The sequence below is a fragment of the Sebastes umbrosus genome, chromosome 2, assembly GCF_015220745.1.
Source record: "Sebastes umbrosus isolate fSebUmb1 chromosome 2, fSebUmb1.pri, whole genome shotgun sequence".
NCBI classification, from domain to species: Eukaryota; Metazoa; Chordata; class Actinopteri; order Perciformes; family Sebastidae; genus Sebastes; species Sebastes umbrosus.
The window spans coordinates 39034668-39055030 of NC_051270.1; the positions used below are offsets into that span (position 1 = coordinate 39034668).

General features: G+C 42.2%; 1 protein-coding gene across 4 annotated transcripts in view; it reads right to left on the reverse strand.

Moving 5' to 3' along the window:
• LOC119478354 (cell migration-inducing and hyaluronan-binding protein-like) overlaps positions 1–20363 on the reverse strand; it is a 207291-nt gene that overhangs the window by 168360 nt on the left and 18568 nt on the right. The gene's annotated exons all lie outside the window — the stretch shown is intronic.

A 20363-nucleotide genomic window follows, 5' to 3' on the forward strand; every position in this document is an offset into this window, starting at 1 on the left:
TGTTGTAGTTATTAACCCAAAGTACAAGTATGAACCTGAAGATGAGCATGATATGTCCCCTTTAAAGGTGGAGCTGCTGTACAACTTGAGATACTTCTATTTCACTACATTGTAGCTTTTACATTTTTCTGACGCTTATAGGTACTTAAAGGTCTTATTAATAACAAAAAATTTGGCGGGTCCAAAATGAATGTTTTGTTTATCTCTGTGGAAGATCTGACGTTCGGTTCCCTCTTCTAACAAGGCTTGTGAGCCAATAGTAAGACGATGTGTCACGTGGTATCTCTGGCTTGTCAAGTTAGTGTGGAAAAAAAACGGATAAATGGCTGAGATTGACGGTAAGTGCCTGACAACGACTTGTTGTGAAGTGAATGCAATAGAACGGGGGAGGGAGAATGCGACATGTAATGGCTGGATGTTATCAATATCACCTTTAATTCATATCTTATTATCCTATAATTGGCACCTAAAATACAATGCAGTATTGTACAATAAATTAAGCAGTCCGCCTGCTTCCCGTGGTTATGCTAAGCTAGGCTAACTCCAGCTTGATATTTAACACACAGACTTGAGATTGATATCAATCTTCTCATCTCACTCTCGGAAAGAAAGTGAATATGTTTATTTCCCAAAATGTTGAACTGTTCCTTTAAGTAATATTTAGAATATAGGACTTTTTCTTTTTTTACATTTACTAAGTAAAGGATCTGAATATTTAGTTACCACAGTAAGTTTCGGATCTTTGACCCTGATCGTCCTCGAATCATCCTGTCCTTTTGGTCAGGATCCAAGCCCGAAGCCAGTTCTCTTTTTTAATTTGGCAACAACACAGTGTAACCACGCTGAACCCTAACACAGTCTGGAAACGGCGTCTCACTCCAACATTCCTGAAGGAAAATGGCCAAAATTCTTCCCGGCTGAGGGAGACGGAGAACAGTCAGAGTAGGGTCACCTCCGAGTGCACAATGTGTATCAAACGGAATTCAGACGGAAATGTCAGAGGAAGCAAACTGAGATGATGGAGGAGGATTGGAAAGCACTGCTGCCTCTCTACACCAGTTTTATTTTCCAAAGTAAAGCTTAATAGTTTTAGAAGTAACTTAACACATTCTGTCAGCCAGGTAGATGCTCTCTATTTCAATTCCTTTCTAAAGGTTTTTTCTTTTCAGTTTTTTTTCCCTTTCCACATCAGTTTAACACTTGATTGCACATTTTTCTCCACATATATGCACTCAGCCACTCTCACTGACAGCAGCCCTGACAGACATGCAGTCATTCCACCCATCCATTCTTTCAGTCCTAGCAGACGAGCTGGGGACATTGAGGAGCGGCACACCGGTCCCCACTAGGAATCTTCCCCAAAAAGCAATGAACTGCACACTTCACAGCAGCTCCATGATAAAGTCCTTTCACTCTTCACCCATATTCCTCTCTCCCCCTCTGCAGGAGCTGAGAACTCCAGCCACCATTTCCTCCGAACTCGATATGCCAGTTCTCCCTCTAACAGGAAAATACCTTCAGACAGAAAATTGAAGAGGTGAATCTAATTTATCGTGGCTTTGGAGTCAGTTGATCCAAAAATGATGAGGTGACATTATTAGATGTAGACTCCATAATCATATGATGGATATTTGTTAACAATGCTTGCACAATCCAAAGAGGCTGAAGATCTCGCATTGTCACATATATTGTTAGTGTTCACTTCCATTTTTTTTTTTTTTTTTTTTTTTAATCGATAATATTTCACCCACTGGATGATGCTGGCAGTCCCAATCACCAAGTACCAACTCCCCCGGAGGACCCAGAACTCCACGTGCCACAAAGCACAAAGCTATTTGCCAACTGTTTTTTGTTAATGTATTTGACTTTGCCTGCCTTGTGACTCCGTAAACGTCTGTATTTCCTCCATTAAACCACTGAACCGATCCTGCTTTGTCTGTGTTTGTTTGGGTCCTTCCCTTGTTGCCTGTATTTACCGACCGTGATAGATTTTTGGCTCGAAATTTGCAGCATTTCACCGTATTTAGGAACAACAACGGTATATTACTGTGAAAATTTGGCAATATTTTAAAAGCAATTTACTACAGTATTGAGGCTCTGTCTCATCAAAATGTAGTTTTAAGACTTTCATTATCTCAATCTTGTGCTTATGTGACATATTCCTGAATTGATGTGTTTAATCAAATCACCATATTGTTTTTCATGTGATATTCTGGCGTAGACAAACCTTAGATATTGCACAGAGAGTGGGAGGAAGAGGGGTTTATAAGAACCCGGCAGTTCATTTAATCAACTACCACGATGTCAGACAGTGACTGCATCAGAGAGCATTTAAAATCCTACAACACCATAGCCTGTTTGAATTCATCAGCTCACTGTCAACACCAATTAGACCCAGACTGGAACGGACTCAGTCCAACCTGGACCAAACAGAATGTAAGTTCCAGCCTGTACTTATATTGCAAAACGGTTAAGTGATTGAATGCAACAGATTGAGGATCTGATTGAGGATCTGATTCAGGAATGGTAGCAAAGACAGCAAGACAAAAGCATTTGAACAGATTATTGCAGTACACGGTTCTGGGATAGTAGTAATTTATTGCCTGGAGTTTAAGTTATTATTGATTAACTATTCATATTCTTTACAGAGCCTGTGGAGGCATGGTCAAAGAGAAGAGCTTATCAAAGTGCAGAGCTGACGGCATGGTGTGTGCTTGTACATCTAACTTTGTGAGGACCAATTTCAGTTTTAGACCTTCAGAGTGAGGAAAGTGGGCACATTTGGACTTGGTCTTAAGGTTCAGGTTAGAATAAGGTTTAGGTTAGGTTAGGGCAGGGGTCAGCAACCTTTACTATCAAAAGAGACATTTTTGACCAGAAAAAAAAAGAAAAACCTGTCTGGAGATGCAAAACATTTGTGCATTGTGATGAAGGTAATACAGTTTACAGTCTAAGTATATAGTATATAAGTCTAATGCAGTGAGGGCCAAAGTGCAAATGTACTACGAAGTATTAGGGCCACATTGAGGGAAAAAACATCAGAGATTTCCAGAATAAAGTCATAATATTATGAGAAAAAAGTCGTAATATTACGAGACTAAAGTCATAACTTTACGAAAAAAAAAGAAAATAACACGTAAAATTACTACTTAGTGGCCGTTTCTATTTTAATGTATGTATTGTTGTTTTTGTTGTATGTTTTTTAATGCATTTCGAATCTGTCAATAAAGATTAATTGAATTGAATTGATTATGACTTTATTATCATAATATTACGACTTTTTTTCTCGTAAACTTCTGACTTTATCATCATAATATTAAAAAATGTTTCTCGTAAACTTCTGACTTTATTCTCGTAATATTATGACTTTATTCTCGAAATCTCAGATTTATTTTTTTTCCCTCAATGTGGCCCTAATACTCCGTCGTACCGTCGAAGTACAGACCTACAACAATGAAAAATCCACAGGGAGCCACTGGAGAGGGGCTAAAGAGCCGAATGTGGCCCCGGAGCTGCAGGTTGCAGATCCCTGGGTTAGAATAAGGTTTAGGTTAGGTTAGGGTAAGGGCTGGGGTTATGCATTTAGATGTGAAGGTTAAGGTTAGAGTAAGGGTTAGGGTATGTATTATGTCAACAAGTGTCCTCACAAAGATAGAGGCACAGGGATATTTGCTCCACTTTCCTCCTATGGCTGCAGTATCCTGCAACTCCGGCTCCGCCTCTTAAGGTGGGCTGTTAAGGTGGACCAGCTTTTCTCCTTAAAGAGACGAGCCGCTCCTCTGAGCCACTCAGCTTTTGAGTTAATTTGTAACATTTCTTTTAACCGTTTTAACCGATAGCGTTAATCCGTTAAAATGCTTAATGTCGGTTAACGGCTAAACGGTTAATTATGGACATCCCTAGTAGGTCCTGATCACTGCAGACCGGGAACATCCCACAAGAGCTGCAGTTCTGGAGATGCTCTGACCCAGTCGTCTAGCCAGCACTATTTGGCCCTTATCATGTCACTCACATCCTTACACTGGCCCATTTTTTCTGCTTCCAACACAAAGTTCAAAGTTCAAAATGTTCACTTGCTGCCTAATATATCCCCCCCACTGCCAGGTGCCATTGTAACGAGATAACCAATGTTATTCACTTCACCTCTCAGTGGTCTGAATGTTATGTCTGATTGGTGTGTATCTCTGTATTCTGGATGGGAACCATGTCTTCACACATATGCACAGTAGTGCTATGTTTAATGTCCTTCCACCATTATATTTACGTATGATGAAGACAGCAAGTAGTTGCTGACTATGGCAGTCATCTCTGATCTGTCTTTTCTTTTTTTTTTTAAACACTCTTCAAATTTGCCGATATGTCTGTCTCATGTCTGTCTCATGTCCTCAACCACCTTTTCTTATCATGGAAATGGTGTATTTGTTTTAATGTAAAAGGGAAGTGCATGCTTGTGTTCAAAAGTTTTAAATCACCCAGATGTTTTTGATAGAAATTGATACTTTCATTCAACATGGTGGCATTAGATTAATTTAGATATATAGCCAAGGCATCACTAATGTTGAAAATGGCTATTACTTCTGGAAATGACTGTATAATTAATTATGCACATAAAACTGCAAAGCCCCATTTCCAGCAGCCATTACTTTAGGATGATAATGATAAACTCTTCCTGCTCATCCTTGATTAATCACGTTCAAATACAAATTGGCTGTGAGAGACATCTTTGTACTTACGTTAGCACACCTGACCCCCATAATTCTGTTCAAATAAAGCAGGTAAATTGTCTTTTCCTTGGGTTGCTACCTGTACTGGTATTGCTGTAGTTTAATTATTGGTTAAAAAATGGACAGGTCTGTGGTTGTCTAGTGAAATGAAAGTTATTTCATGCATCAGACTGGATGAAGATTTCATACGGAGGTGTCCAGCACAAGATCAAGAAAAGGAAGTAGAAGATGCAAAACTGCTCAATAGGACATCAAACTTTGTAGTTTGAGAAATAGACGCAGCACAGGTCCACAGTCAGCTGCTTCCTTAAATAGAAAAAATTAATATCTGATCAGTGAATTGCCACTATGATAAATAAAAGTATCCATTTCTATCAAAAGTATATCATTTCCTGTTTGATTCTATACTTTTGAACGCTCATTTGTTGACACGCGTTTATCTGATGCTGATGTGACGAATAACATCTATTAGGCTGTATACTAGTAAAGCCAAATCCATATCATAATAAGTACATATCACTGCACCACTCATACCAGCTCTACCACCCACACCTTGTGGTGGTGTAAAGTTAACCAGAGTAATCCACATGTGAAGAACCCAATTTGACGAGTCTGGATTTTTTTGTTTCCTCAAAGCTGGTTTAAAGGTCCCATATTGCAAAAAGTGACATTTTCATGTCTTTTATATTATAAAGCAGGTTTAAGTTCTATATAAATACTGTGAAAGTATCGAAACGCTTAATCCACAGAGAAATACACACAGGCCATATTCAGAAACTGAGCTTTTGAAACAAGCCGTCAGGATTTCTGTCCATTTGTGATGTCACAAATCTACAATATTTAGACCATTTTCAAAGTTTTAAACGTAAATATTCTAAATGGGTTCAAGTTTATTTCTGTTGCAGTGTATGTGAATGACATCAGCTGACAAGAAGTAAACATGGACCCAAGCTGTTCCCTAGCAACACAATTCTGTTGCAATTCCATTGAAATGCACTAAGGTGGAGTGTTTCAGACAGAGGGTAAATACAGGTATATTCAAGCAGACAGTATGAGGAAAATAAAGTTGTATTTTTAACATTAAAGTATGTAAACATGTTCTAGTAGAAACCCTAAATACAAGTAAGGACCTGAAAATGAGCACGATATGGGACCTTTAAAGCTCATCTGGAACTGTTGTCAGAGCAATAAGTCCTGATGCCCAAACCTGCAAAAGTGCAGGCTTACGGACAGTTAGCTGGATCATGACCGGGACATTTTAGGGAGAACCCCATGTATGAACTTGTGATCTGTTGGTGCAATTATCACTAAATTTTGATAATGGAGAGTCACCTTTACTTATACATTATAAAATATAAAACTAAAATACAAGTTTATACACTAAAAAGAAAACCAAACCAAAAATGCAGTTCAAGGTGCTGAAATATCTGGTATATTGTGACTGTTGAAAGACAAATGGAGTCAGAACATAAGGCATTTAATTTGACATTAAAATGGGAATTTGTCATTTGAACACTAAAACTTAACTGCAGAACCAATGAGCCCAACTGTATTTGTGTGTGATGATGTCAGTTTCGATAGTAGCCATTTCATTGTAGTGAAATGTGACCTCACTGTATAAAATGACCAGAGGTGACCTCTAGGATAATCACAGGCTCATGAAACTTTACAGCTACAAACTAGAGACCTAGAGCATTCAGAGGATGGATGGATCAAACTAGAGACCTAGAGCATTCAGAGGGTGGATGGATCCGACTAGAGACCTAGAGCATTCAGAGGATGGATGGATCAAACTAGAGACCTAGAGCATTCAGAGGATGGATGGATCAAACTAAAGACCTAGAGCATTCAGAGGATGGATGGATCAAACTAGAGACCTAGAGCATTCACAGGGTGGATGGATCAAACTAGAGACCTAGAGCATTCAGAGGATGGATGGATCAAACTAGAGACCTAGAGCATTCAGAGGATGGATGGATCAAACTAAAGACCTAGAGCATTCAGAGGATGGATGGCTTTCCTAGCTAGATTGACAATAAGGGGGTTTCTGAGCAGTTTACACAACAGAAGTGCTCACCATCCAATCGCCGAAAAATTAGATTCTTCTCATATTCTTCTTCTGCAGAAATCTCCAAATGTCAAAAGTTTTTGATCCCAAATCACAGCATGGCTTTTTCTATGGTATTCCTCAGGGTCTTGGTGTCTTAATGTGGTATTTTGGAGGGATTATTGATCATTTTTTCTTATCAATTCTGTGGTAAAAAATGTTTAAATTTAACACCAAATCTGTGTAACAAATGGTATCAACCCAAAAATTGCTGCATTAACTTATGACATAGTAGAGCATGGGATGACTAGAACAACTTCACACAGTGCTGAGCAGCATCTCAAATTAATCTTCAGGTTCCAGCTTTCAGATGATGTACACCACTTCTATTTGACACCTACTGTTGACCTGCTATCTCCCCCTAAAGACCCCCTGTACCCTCCTAAAAAATAGACAAAAACGGGTCTATTGTGGGTCTCAAAGGGTTAAAGATGCTGTTTAAGAGTTTCAGGTGTTATTTTCATAGCAGGTGAAGTGACAAATCTGAAATGTCAGCATTGACCACCTTAGATATGTTGAGCATATTACATACTTGTTGTACTAACGGATACTGTACTCGGTGTGTGGCTGAAGCAGCCTCACATGTACGCTGGTTTTCTGTGTGAATCCCTCAACCTGAAGATATTCAAAAGTTCTCACCAGATAAAAAAAGCTTTTCCTCCTTCTCAAACCTCAAGCACGCTGGTGTCACAAAGAGCAAAGGCTCAAAGAGAGCTTACATCACTCCTGATGCCATGCAACACATCGCATTGCAAGCGATCTAATTGGTACTAGCAGTGTAACCTGAGGTTACATGGATGATCTCCTTGAACTGCTTGAAGAGGCTATGCAGAAGAAAAGGATGAGGAAGCTGCTGTAAAGTCACTCACCATAAATCTGTAAGAAAAGCTGCTCACTTCCCTCCAGGTGCAGCTCTTTCATTCTCTGTCATACACCAATGTAATGAGTGGCATGGCTAAAGTTGAGACGCATTCAACGAGGATAGCCCTTAGCGGAGTCACACCGTGTCTTCAGTGCTGGATGTATAGCTTGGAGGAGCTGTGTGTAGGTGTGAAGCACCTTACCTTCAGGCTATCACAGAGCAATGACATCAGCTCACAGCTGACAAAAGGAAGAAAACATGGCTGAATTTATCGTTCGCTTACAGTGTTGTGGAGCAATCAACGAGAAGGAAAAGAGTTCATTGTTAAATCTTTGGAAATATTCCTTCCAGCTCTTGTTTGCGCTCATCTTTGAACATCTCTTTAAAAATGCCATCAAAACTGTTACACTTAAAGGTCCAGTGTGTAGGATCTGGCGGTATCTGGCGGTGAGGTGAGGAGATTACAACCAACTGAAGCCTCTCTCGTGTGCCAAAGCCTGTTGGAAAGCTACAGTGGCCGACGCGAAAACGCGAATGACCCTCTCTGGAGCCAGTTGGAGCAAATCGTGTGCGTATGTGGGAAGTGAGTGGTGAAGCAAGAGAGAGAGAGAGAGCGGTGGCGACGGCAGCGAGTAACGTTATCGACTCCGGACCAAGCAGGAAAAGTTAACAGAGTTTGGTTTGTCCGTTCTGGGCTACTGTAGAAACATGGCGGGGCAACACGGAGGACTCAGTGAAGAGGACCAGCTCCCTATGTAGATATAAACAGCTCATTCTAAGGTAACGAAAACACAACAACTTTTATTATCAGGCAATTATACACTAAAGAAATCATTATCATTATGAAAGCTGATGTGCATTAAAGTACAAAGTAGTTTTTGAAAGGGGGGAGGGGTACATTTATACCAGTTCATCCTGAAGTATGCATACAGTTAATGAAGTTTGCTGAGGTAGCCTCCACTTTGGCCCTTTAAAAAGGGTGGGCAGTTATATATTTCCCTCTGAGCTGCAGTAGAGTAGTAGTAGTAGTAGTAGTAGTAGTAGTGGTAGTATAAAGTAGCAGACTCCTGCTTTAGACAAACAAGTAGACATCTAACGTGTGTGTAGCATCACATATGAGCCATATCAGAGTCTATCTCTTTGAAACCAGCCATTTAATTACAGTATGAGATATTTTAATCAGATTACAGACACCATGCATGGTTATGTTTTATTATGTTGCCGTTATTACTCATTTGAACATATGCTTCATGTATTATGCAGTTCTGACCATCAGGGCAATCAAATAATTCTTCACTTCTGTCAGGAAAATGATCATATTCAAAGATTCTTTCTCAGCACTGTTATCATCTTAACAACCACAACACCTCAGCTCCCACTGCTGAATGCTCATATTATCACATGCTGGTAATTTAGAGACACACACACGCACACATACCATGGCACAGAGCAGGCTTGATACCACACGCTTTCTTATCTGAAAGAACTGTTACCTCCAACTGAGAGGAAGCGGGCTGGAAGCCACCACGACGAGGGGGAGATCAAAATGTAATGCACTGCAAGTGAAAACAAACGCAGCTTTAGGAGGGTTAACATGTGCAACACACAACCATTTTCAAAGTAGAACAATTTATCTTTAGCTTGGCTCTGTTGTAGTCACTTGCTGTACACTTTGTTCCCAGAGACAACACTCAAGCTAGAACTTCCATTTCACAGGGACTGCTTGTAGCTCCGGTGTTTGTTCTCTGCCTTCAGACACAATGAGTTTCCACTGCTGTGGGCTCAATGGAGAGATCGCACTAACAAATTGTATTATTTGATCCATGTTATAATGATGTAAATAGTGTTTCAGTAGAACTTACTTACCAGTCAATTTCTTTTCCTTTTCCTTTGATGATTTTTTCATCACTCATTGCTAAAAAGTATTGCGCAATCACAGGACGACTCCACGTGAACTTCACAGTATGAAGCTTAAAGCGGACCCAAATTACACTTTGCCATATAAGTGCAGTTGGTACCTTTATCATATGATTTGGGAATGCCCTGGTGTAGCTAATTTCTGGAAAGTGATAAAAAAAACAAAAAACTGTTGACTGGACTTTTAACCCTATAAAGGCACAACTAGACCACACTGTCAACCATCATACCAAATTTGTTCCTAAATTAAATAATTTCCGAGTTCAGCTCCGGGAACAAAAGTGTGACACGCGAACGGACAGACGGAAGGACACATGGAGCGCTATATAGCCCCGACTACGTTGTCGCAGGGGGATAAAAGGCATTACTGGGGAACCAACCCGTTCTCACCGTTCTATTTGACGAACCGAGCTTTCACCCGTAGCGTTATTCAACGGTCTGACGTAGTATTAATAGCATAATAGCAAGACTTTCTCGCCGATACCGAGTACCGATACGAGTACTTCTCTGTGCCAAAAGACCCTCGTTAACAGCCAGCTGGAGGGTGTGAGCGACACACGCAGGCTGGGGAGTCCCACATACGAGGCGGTGCGCAGCGACCGGCTCTAGGTCGGCTTGGAAAGACTCAGGGCGAAGGTGCTTTCCAGGGCCGCGGCCAAAGTGTCACCGGGGCGGACTGTCCTTAGTGTGCCCCAACCGCGTCGTGCCCCCAAGACGGCTTTGGCCCACGTAAAAGACGCCAGGGGTCTGCCGACGCCAGAGGGTGCGAGCAAAACCCCCTTGCGCAATGAAAGTGAGGGCCGGAGCGCGCCGCCTGAGGTGGGATTCCGGAAACCTCCCACCTCTCTGTGTCATCAATAAGATGAAGCTTTAACTCTGACCACAGTGACATAAAAACTGTTTGTCATTTTATTGGTGTAGTTGCTCATTAATCTGGGATTTGGTGGGGAGTTTTTAGTGTCCCATGACGCTCTATAAATCTCTATTTCCGAGGGTTTTTACCCGCCCTGACAAGACTCTGAAGAACACACTAAATATGTTTTATTTCGCCTGTAAAATGCTCACCATTAGAAATAATAAAGTGTGAAAAACAGCAGAAACTCTCAATCAGATATCATCAGGCCACTATCCTGTGCACACAATGCCATCTGAGAGTAATAACAATACTGAGAGAGATCCATCCAAAGTCATATTATTCAGAACACTGGTTTCTGTATTCACCCCTTGTCTGAGTTTTGATCAGTGCACCTGATATACATTTGCTTTTCTCTCTCTTTGGAGCAGAGCAGCGACTACATTTATCTGTGAACACAACCTCACCTCCCTGTTGTTACGATAAATATCTTTCATGATATCTCTTAATATCTTTTGAGGGAGTGGGCACAGAAACCCTGTTGGAGCTCCTTATCCAATCAGAGTTGTCTTTTCCTGTGAGAATTTACACAGACAGCCCCGGCCTCCATCTCCACTCATCTCTCTCTTTTTTCTGTCATTGTGTGAAAATCAGACAGCACAGAGAGAAGGAATGAGGCTCAACTTCTGTCGGACAATGACACGTATTCAATTGCACTTATCGTTTGGTTATAGGTAAGTGCTTAAGAGGCTGGGGGCCCTGCGGTCGACACTCAGCCAAAACTCCTGTTCTTTGTTAAGAGGTCCCTGCAGGGCAGAAGCTCACTTAAATTGGATGTGCTCTTTTTCTTCCAGGTTTTTGAAAATGATTGTCCATCAGTAGAATGGTAAATCTTCCTCTTCCTCTTCTGAGGGAGTTGAGAGAGCACAGAGAGCCAGAGATGGAGGGCGCAGAATTTCATTGCTAATATGATGTCTAACATGTGGTGTTGCCTGAGAGACCATTTAGGAACGCGTGGCCAACAGTAGTCAAGGCTCGCTAGCACCGTCTGTATTGATCATTAGGCCTGAATGTTGACTGGAAACAAATGGAATACATATGAAATTCAGAGATATCCCAGTAATGTGTTAGGTCGCCCTCACATCTGTAGTTTGGTTCAGACAAAGGGGGAAAAAATTATACATTGTTTCCTTCTAGTTCTGGTCCGGTTCATGTTCACTAGGGATGCACCGATACCACTTTTTTTCAGACCGAGTACGAGTACAAGTACTTACATTTGGGTACTCGCTGATACTGAGTACCGATACGTCTCTGTGCCAAAAGACCCTCGTTAACAACCAGCTGGAGGGTGTGAGTGACACATGGCAGGCTGGGGAGTCCCGCATACGAGGTGGTGCGCCGCGACAGGCTATAAGTTGGCCTGGAAAGGCTCGAGGTGAAGGTGGCTCGCGGCCGCAGCTTTACAGCGCTCCCCGCCCGGACCTCGCCACGCGATGACGGGGCTCCCTGCTCCCAGTGCGACAGTCGGCTGCAGCACACGTAAAAGGCGCCAGGGGTCTGTGGAGATGTCGGCAACCCACGCGCGAGTCAGAGGGTGCAAGCAAAACCCTGTGGCGCAATGAAAGTGAGGGCCGGAACGCGCCGACTGAGGTGGGATCCCGGCCCAGCAGAGTCGGGCACACCACCGGCCCGTCTCGCCCGCACCGTCGGGGAGGTGGAGCGTGAGGACCCGGAAGATGGTGACGAGAGGTTAACGTTGCGCTGCTGTAAAGTGGCTCTGTTTTCAGGCTTTAAAAAAATTTAGACTTTGACCAATCACAAGTCATTTCAGAGAGAGAGCGTCCTATTGGCTGTGCTCCGGTCATGTGACCAGAACTTGGCGTTCCTTCACCAGATTCTTTTAAAACTAATTTTACTGCTAAACCGTGCACTACAAGATGATTCTGAAAACATTTAAGGAGAGAAATAGGCATTAACGTAACAGAATATTGTTTCATATTTGATCAGAGCTACCTAGTTTGACCGTTTGGTCGGAGTTTGCGAGTGATTGACAGCAGATGGATAGCAGACCTCAGATCAGCTCTTACTGCTTGTTTTCTTCCGGTCTGTGAAATCTTGCAGATGCCGTTAGGAGCACCGGAGGACAACGGAGGACATAGAGGCACATGATTTTTTTCAGGTTACCTGTTTCATGTACTACTGTCACAATATAGCAACTGTTTTATAAAAATAAATTTTTTTTAATCATATTTGCTCCAACTCGCCTATTTCAGCCTTAACCCCCCCCCCCCCCCCCCTCCTGAAAAATATGGTGCACCTTTGCAAAGGTAGTTCTCAAGCTGTGGGTGGTATATTCTAATGAGCCTGCATGTGACATAGGAAGGGGAGCCACATCGTGAATGGCTTGTTGGCATGTTTTCTGGTCTAGGCAGCCCACAAAAACTGACTGGGTTGTCTTATTTCACAGTTTGTGGGTTGGTAAAGGTTTATCACGATAGGTCCCCTTTAAGGACTTATTCAATATGTGATGCTCTGACTGGGCAAAAAAAAACACTGTTTTTAATGGAGCTATCATGAAAGGCTAAATTGTATTTCTTAAAATTGTCAACTATGATAAGAATGTTTCAAACAGGCAACTCACTTACAGTTTGTATGAATGCAATTACTTACAGCTGACAACCATCAAGGCCAGTATCAACACATTGATCCCACTCTCAAGACATATGGGAGAAATTACTAAAGTATCTCAGCTGTTTTTCCTCACTGCACTGGCATATATTCCTCTCTCTGGCATACCGCACAGTCAGTGTGTATATCTGTGATGTAGCTATAGAAGCAGTCTCTGGTGGCTGCCGCAGCCCTCGACCTACCACAGGACTGAGGGCTTCATCTACTGTAAATCTGTAATTACAGAAGCTTTGCAGAGATTTTTAAATAGGCACTTCAGACAGCTTGGTTTGTAAGGTCTCTTTTTGAAGTGTGTCCGCTCTGTGTGTGTGTGTGTGTGTGTGTGTGTGTGTGTTTAGTGCTTGTAGCAATTGACAGTCATGTCTAGAAATACCTTGTGAAAAAAGAATCATTGTGACATCATACTTGTGACCCTATTAGACATTGGTGGAGGGAAACCGGTCGAGACAGACGGCCGCCCACCCAGAGCCAAGTTCTGCCTACAGCCTCGGACACACCAGGAACATCAGGAGCGCGTGGTGGCTGCGTGGCGTGGTGGCTGCATGATTCACGCGTCGGGCGTTCACACCAGCTGCATTTCAGCTGCGTGTCTGCTGCGTTTCTGCTGCTGCAGCTGCTGCTGTCAACCCCTTCTTTCTACATAGAGTCTGCCTTTTAATGGCCATTTCATTTTATTTTAAATATCATTTATACTTATTTTAGACAGAGAAAGGTTAAGAAGCGTGTGGTAATTTGTAAATAATAGTAAAACATCTGTACTATATTCATTCATGGAGCTCTCCAAGTCACTGCATGTTCTACAACACTCCCCGGCACATATTTTAGAATAAAAGCCTCATGTTAACAAATTAAGGAATTCTGTCTACAGAAAAAACGCTTGAGGGATTTTATTTTGAAATGAAAGCAGGAAGTGTTGATTTAAAACCCATACTTTATCAATTCATTGAGCTCTCTAAGTCACTGCATGTTCCACAGCACTGACTGCTCATATTTCAGAATAAAAGTCTTGTGTTCACAAATGAGGGAATTCTGTCCACAGAAAAAATGCTTGAGGGCTTTTATTTTGAAATGAAAGCAGGAAGTGTTGATTTAAAAATAAGTCTTTACTTTCTTTTCATCTCCGTAACATATTCTACAAATAGACATCGAAACTCTAGTAATCTTGCTGGTATGATGTTAATATACAGTCAATAGATCACTTTCACTGTCTGTTGCTGCTGTGAGACGCGTGCGGCACGCGTCAGAAATAGGCGAGACCTCTATTCTCTAGAAGAGACGCAGCTGAGACATGTCTCATGCGGACAGTGTGGCTGCTCTAACCTGTTAACACGGAAGCCAAAATAAAAAACAAGAGGTAACACAGCTGCCACACGCTCCTGACGTTCCTGGTGTGTCCGCGCTGTAAGGTTTCTAGCCGTTAAAGGGACGATTTTTCTTGCCCCTGTCGCACCAAGTGCATGCTCATGGGGGATCTCTTGTTGGGTCTCTAAATTTTAGAGAACGGTCTCGACCTGCTCTATATGAAAAGGGTCCTGAGAATTGAAATGTAGACCTACAACAGAGTTGAGCTATGACTGTGTCTATAGGATATGTCAGACTTCAGATGGATGTCTTTTGCAAAGCTGTCTAATTCTTGACTATCTTCAATAGGACTAATTGTCCTGTGTATTCTGGGGAAATTAAGACTACAACAAATGGCTGATTGTGCTTCAAGCTGCACAACTCTCCACTTCAAGAAGTTAACATTCTTGTAATTACAAGAATGTTTTAGTGGAAAATGCAGTTAGGAGTAAAGTAATAACAAAAAAATATCTCCAAGGGGTTATTGCATCTTGTAAAAAAATGTTGCTTACTCATTGCTCATTTCTCAACATAGCTATAGCAAACTAGAAATTGAGACGTGTTTGTCTTTTTGTCAGTTGTCACCCAGGCTGGATTGTCAGTCCGGCAAAGCAAGCAACTTCCATGTAGTTTTCCTGTGTTCTGTTTCCCCTGTGTCTCCCCCTCCCCTGTCTGTCTGTGTGTGTGTGTGTGGGTGTGGCAGGGGCGCAGCTTCCTCATCAGGCACCTGGTCTCACTCTCCACTCTGCACTCTGCACCTGTCAACAATCACCTAATCAACCCACAGTTCAAGAACACCAGCTTTCCTGCCAGTCCTCGCCAGATTGTTCTGCCTATCAGTTGGTATACTCTCGGCCGCTCTGTACTATAGTTTCCAGAGTAATTCTTGTGTTTCCTAGTGCTTCTCATATTTAACATTGTGTTCTCCTGTCTTCTGGATTCCAGTGCCAGCCTCCCATCGAGCCATCCTCACACCGCCTCAGCTCATTCCTCCAGCTACTCCACCCTGCTCAACAGCCTGCCTGTCCCCTGCCTTCTCCAGCGCCCTCACCACCTTTATTATAATAAATCCACCTGACTTTCAACCACCATCCAGCTGTGTCTGTGTCTGCTTCTGGGTCCTAAACCACAGCCCTCACAGGGGCCCTAAAACGTCACAGCTTCATTGCTTCAGTTTGGTTTTTATATGTGACATATTCCTAAATTCATGGGTTTAATAAAATTATTTTCACCAGGCAGGGTCTGAAATTAGAACCCGCCAAATGCGGGTAAATTGTTGGCAGTGGCGGGTGAAATCATCAGGGCATCCGCCCTTGCTAAGTCTCAAACAACTTACCCTGTGTTTAAGACAAAAGTCAGAATGAAATCATAAAGTCTTCTTTACTTGGGAGGTCATGGATATTGTCTTCGGCTCAAGTTCTTGACAAACATGGCCGCCCACTTGGCCATACGGCCTTCCAGTCAATACTGTCTTCAGGGTGTACCAGTAGAGATCTTATGGTATTGAACGGTTTGTAGTTAAGTGCTTGGAACGCACAACATCAGTGAAACAGAAAGGACCCTGGACAAGAGACTTAACAACATCAACTGTCTGTGAACACCAGACCAAAGAAGTTAAGATGTATAATGTTAGCGGAGATAAGCCTGCAGTGTGTCAGGCAAGATATTTGTGTCTGAGAGGTCAATTTCAACAGCCCTGTCCCGAGCAAAGATCCCGTCGTTGTCCACACTCCTCAAGCAGAGACGCCTTCGCTGGCTTGGTCATGCGCACCATATGGAGGATGGCAGAAACCCCAATTTAGTAGCTAAGCTTGACTATTCAGAATTAACATTAGAGATATCTACAATTACATTGTGACTAGTCAGAATTCTTATTCCAGATATCTATAACGTCATTCTGACTAGTTAAAGTTATAGAGATATCTGTAATTCAGTTCTATCCTAAATAACATTTACAGATATCTCAAACGTCATCATGAGAGGGTCAGACAGACGAACGTACGTGCAGCCAGACTGATGGACGGACAACCCCCCATCCCCAGGGTGGGGGGTTGCAGCACCAACCAAATGACCTTCCCCTCAGCCTCAACTGCACTTTCTGCTTTAGTGCTCATTAGCAATGTTAGCATGCCAACACGCTAAACTAAGATTGTAATTGTGAGCAACTGATGTTAGCATTTAGCTCAAAGTGCTATTTCTTGACACAGTTAGTCAATCTTTGTTATTTGTATAGTCGTCCTATACCAGACCAGTCCAAAAGCAAACTAAACTGACCTTACTCAATTTTGGTGAAAACACAAGCTGTCTGCCACCAAAGGAGATATATGGATTTCATTAACATACACCCACACACACACACACGTCCAGGCAGGGTGGCACTTAGTTAGCTTCGGCAATGCATGTTTAATTCCCTTTGAATGTGACAGTAACTCAAAGGACGACAGGATATTTTACACGAGTGCGTCAAAAAGACTCTTCTTAGTCTAATAAATGGCTGCCCTCACACTGGCAACCCAATGTAGAGAATTTTCATCAAACAGCAGGGACCTTGGTCTTTTCTACAGCAGAGAGAAACACAGCAATGATTTTTTGAACTTGTAAATAACAAATTATTTCCATTAGAGAGATTTGGAACTCTCATTTGGGCCCATTGAGGTTCCATGCATAATTGATCCGGTGGTGTGTTTGGAGAGCTCGTAAGTGATGATGATTGGTTCAGAGGATTCAAATTAAGATGCTTGTAGGGAGAATGATGATCAAATGCAACCAAAGAGGCCCACAGAGGGGCTTCACACACATCTGAATTATCCCAGACAAACTGAATAACTTCACTAATCTGCCCCCTTCAACTGTTTATGGTAACACAGTGTTATATATAGTTATGTTTCCTAATGTGGTAGTGTGACAAAATACTAATAATTTACTCATATAACTAGGGATGTTAATAATTAACCGTTAACCAATATTAAACATTTTAACCGATTAACCCTATCAGTTAAAACGGTTAAAAGAAACATTCATAATTAATCAAAAAGCTGAGAAAAACTAGTCACTTAAAGGAGAAAAGTTGGTACACCTCAAGAGGCGGAGCCGGCGTTACAAATACAGGAAGTTGGCTCCCGTCTATAGCTCGCTTGCCTCGTAGCATTTATTCACCGACAAATAAACTGTATACACACTGTCTGCTACACCTACGTTCACAGCTAGAATGCCACCGACAACACAGTCGGTCGGAAACTCGCTGAACTTGCGCCCCGCTGACAGAGCGCATGTGTGTGACTACAGCGGACACGGAGCCACCGGCAACGCTAGCAGCTGCTAATGTAGCACAAATACACACACTGTTTGTAGGTCAATCGCTATCGTTAATCTGGACAGACAGAGTATCGTTACGCCGGGCAGACACACAGCTGACAACCTGCTAAACTAAACTAAATGTGTGGTGGACACTTTTACTGGGAAAGTGGCTGCCTGCTAAATTAACGCTCCCGTACGGGGAACTGGAGACAGCGAATGCAGCATACGCTCCCGTACGGGTGAACTGGGGACTCAGTTGTCTGTTGTGCTCATACACTGCAGCTGGTACACCGCTGCATGCCAGGCACAAATCTTGTCGGTCAACGGTTAATAATCGGTTAACGAGGGTCGGTTAACGGTTAAGAACACTTTTCAAAATTATCTTCCCTATATATAATTAATCACTTCCAAGAAACAATGTTCCTTAGCAAGAATTACAGCTTTAGTTTGGTTGGAAATGGAGGAAGGTTTGATGGTCATTGATAGCAGCTCCCGCGACTTTGATTCATCTCATTTCCAGGAAATAATAGAGAAATACCATGAGCCATCTCCTGAGCCATATTGAAAAAAGTGATAATATTACTTTTGGCAGTGTGGTTAGCTGAAAACACAGTGGCTCAGTGTCCGCGTATGTTGGCGATAACCTACGGAAATTTGGGCCAATGTATTATCATCCTCCTTGTCATCATCATTTTTTAGTCCTCTGAGGTATACATCTATAAGGATCAGATGAACCGGTGTGATTGTTGGCAGAGGAACCAGTAGAGTATATCCTGTCTGGTGTTGTGTGGAGATCACCTGGCCTTCAGCTAAAGACAGTGTGTCTCAACATGTGATTGAGACGCAGACAGGAAGATCAATGAACTACAGAGACACAATGAGTGAACACAAGATCTAGCCTCTGACACTGCTGAGTTAATATTACTATATACTGTGTAAATTCACAACCAGTTCCTTAAAGGAGACATATCATGCTCAATTTCAGGTTCAGACTTGTATTCTGGGTTTCTACTAGAACATGTTTACATACTGTAATGCTCCAAAAACACATTATTTTCTCATCCTGTCTGTCTGAATATACCTGTATTCACCCTTTGTCTGAAACGCTCCGTTTTAGCGCCCGTCTCTTTAAGCCCCCCCCCCCCCTCCTAAAAAAGCCTGTTCCGATTGGCTTGAGAGAAAAATATGCTGCACTGGTTTTCAAGCTGTTGGCGGTATATTCTAATGAGCCTGCATGTGGCATAGGAAGGAGAGTCTCGAATGTCAGTGTGAAAGCCTCGGTTAGCTGAAGGTTTTCCTCCTCAGTCCCCCCCCCTTCCCACCACCACCACCCCCCTTAGGGATCTCTCTAATTATTGATATATTCTTAGGGTGATAGTCCATTAACATTTCATCCAGTTTCTTTATCTCTGATCTGAGTTTGTTAACCTCTCTAACCACTCTTTGAGGGCGCCGGCACCCTGGGCTTTACTGTCTTTCAGAGGCTGTAGCAGGCTCAGCTATAGAGTGAAGGTACTGGTATCAAATGAAACTAGAAAAACCTTCTTCAAGGATTCTATTGCTACTAACCATGTCATGCTTGCATGTCGGGAAGAAGGCAACATAAAGCTCCGAAGTTAGGCTAAATTTTGGGGAGGAAAAGCTGGCATGGCCATTTTCCAAAGGGGTCCCTTCTACTGTTAACCTGCTATCTCCCCCTAAAGACCCCCTTGTACCCCCCCACCCCCACCAATGTTTCTATGAAAAAGAGCGATGGATTGGAAAAGGTTAAATGATTTATGTCTCAGAAACACTTGTGCATGTGTTTATCTTTAGTAGGCTCAACTACCGTAACACTGTCTTTACAGGCCTCTCTAAAAAAGTCCATCAGACAGATGCAGCTGATTCTGAACGTGGCAGGTAGAGTCGTGACTAAGACCAGGAGAAGTGGATCACATCACTCCAGTTCTCAGTTCTTTACACTGGCTTACTGTTTGTCAAAGACTATTTTAAACTGTTGGCTTATAAAACACTTGGTGGTTTAGGGCCAAACTATGTTTCTGATGTGCTGCTTCGTTAGGAACTGTCCAGACTCTCTGATTGTCTAAAACAAGTCTGCTTACTGTCCCCAGAAACAAAACTAAACAGCACCACTCAGTTTTTTATGCATCACATAGCGGGAACAGCTACAGATCTGCTCCAACTCTCACTTCTTTTAAATGTGGGCATACAACTGTGTCTTCTTCTATTTTAGCTTACTTTTAAAATCCTATTCATGTTTAGTGTGTTTCTTTTATAACTTTTCTTAAAGGGGACATATCACACTCATTTTCAGGTTCATACTTGTATTTTGTGTTTCTACTAGAACATGTTTACATGCTGTAATGTTTTAAAAAAACTGTATTTTCCTCATACTGTCTGCCTGGATATAGCCTACCTGTATTACCCTCTGTCTGAAACGCTCCGTTTTAGTACATTTCAATGGAATTGCAACAGAATTGCGTTTCTAGGCCACAGCTTGGGTCCATGTTTACTTCCTGTCAGCCGATGTCATTCACATACACTGCAACCAGGAATAAACTGGGACACATTTAG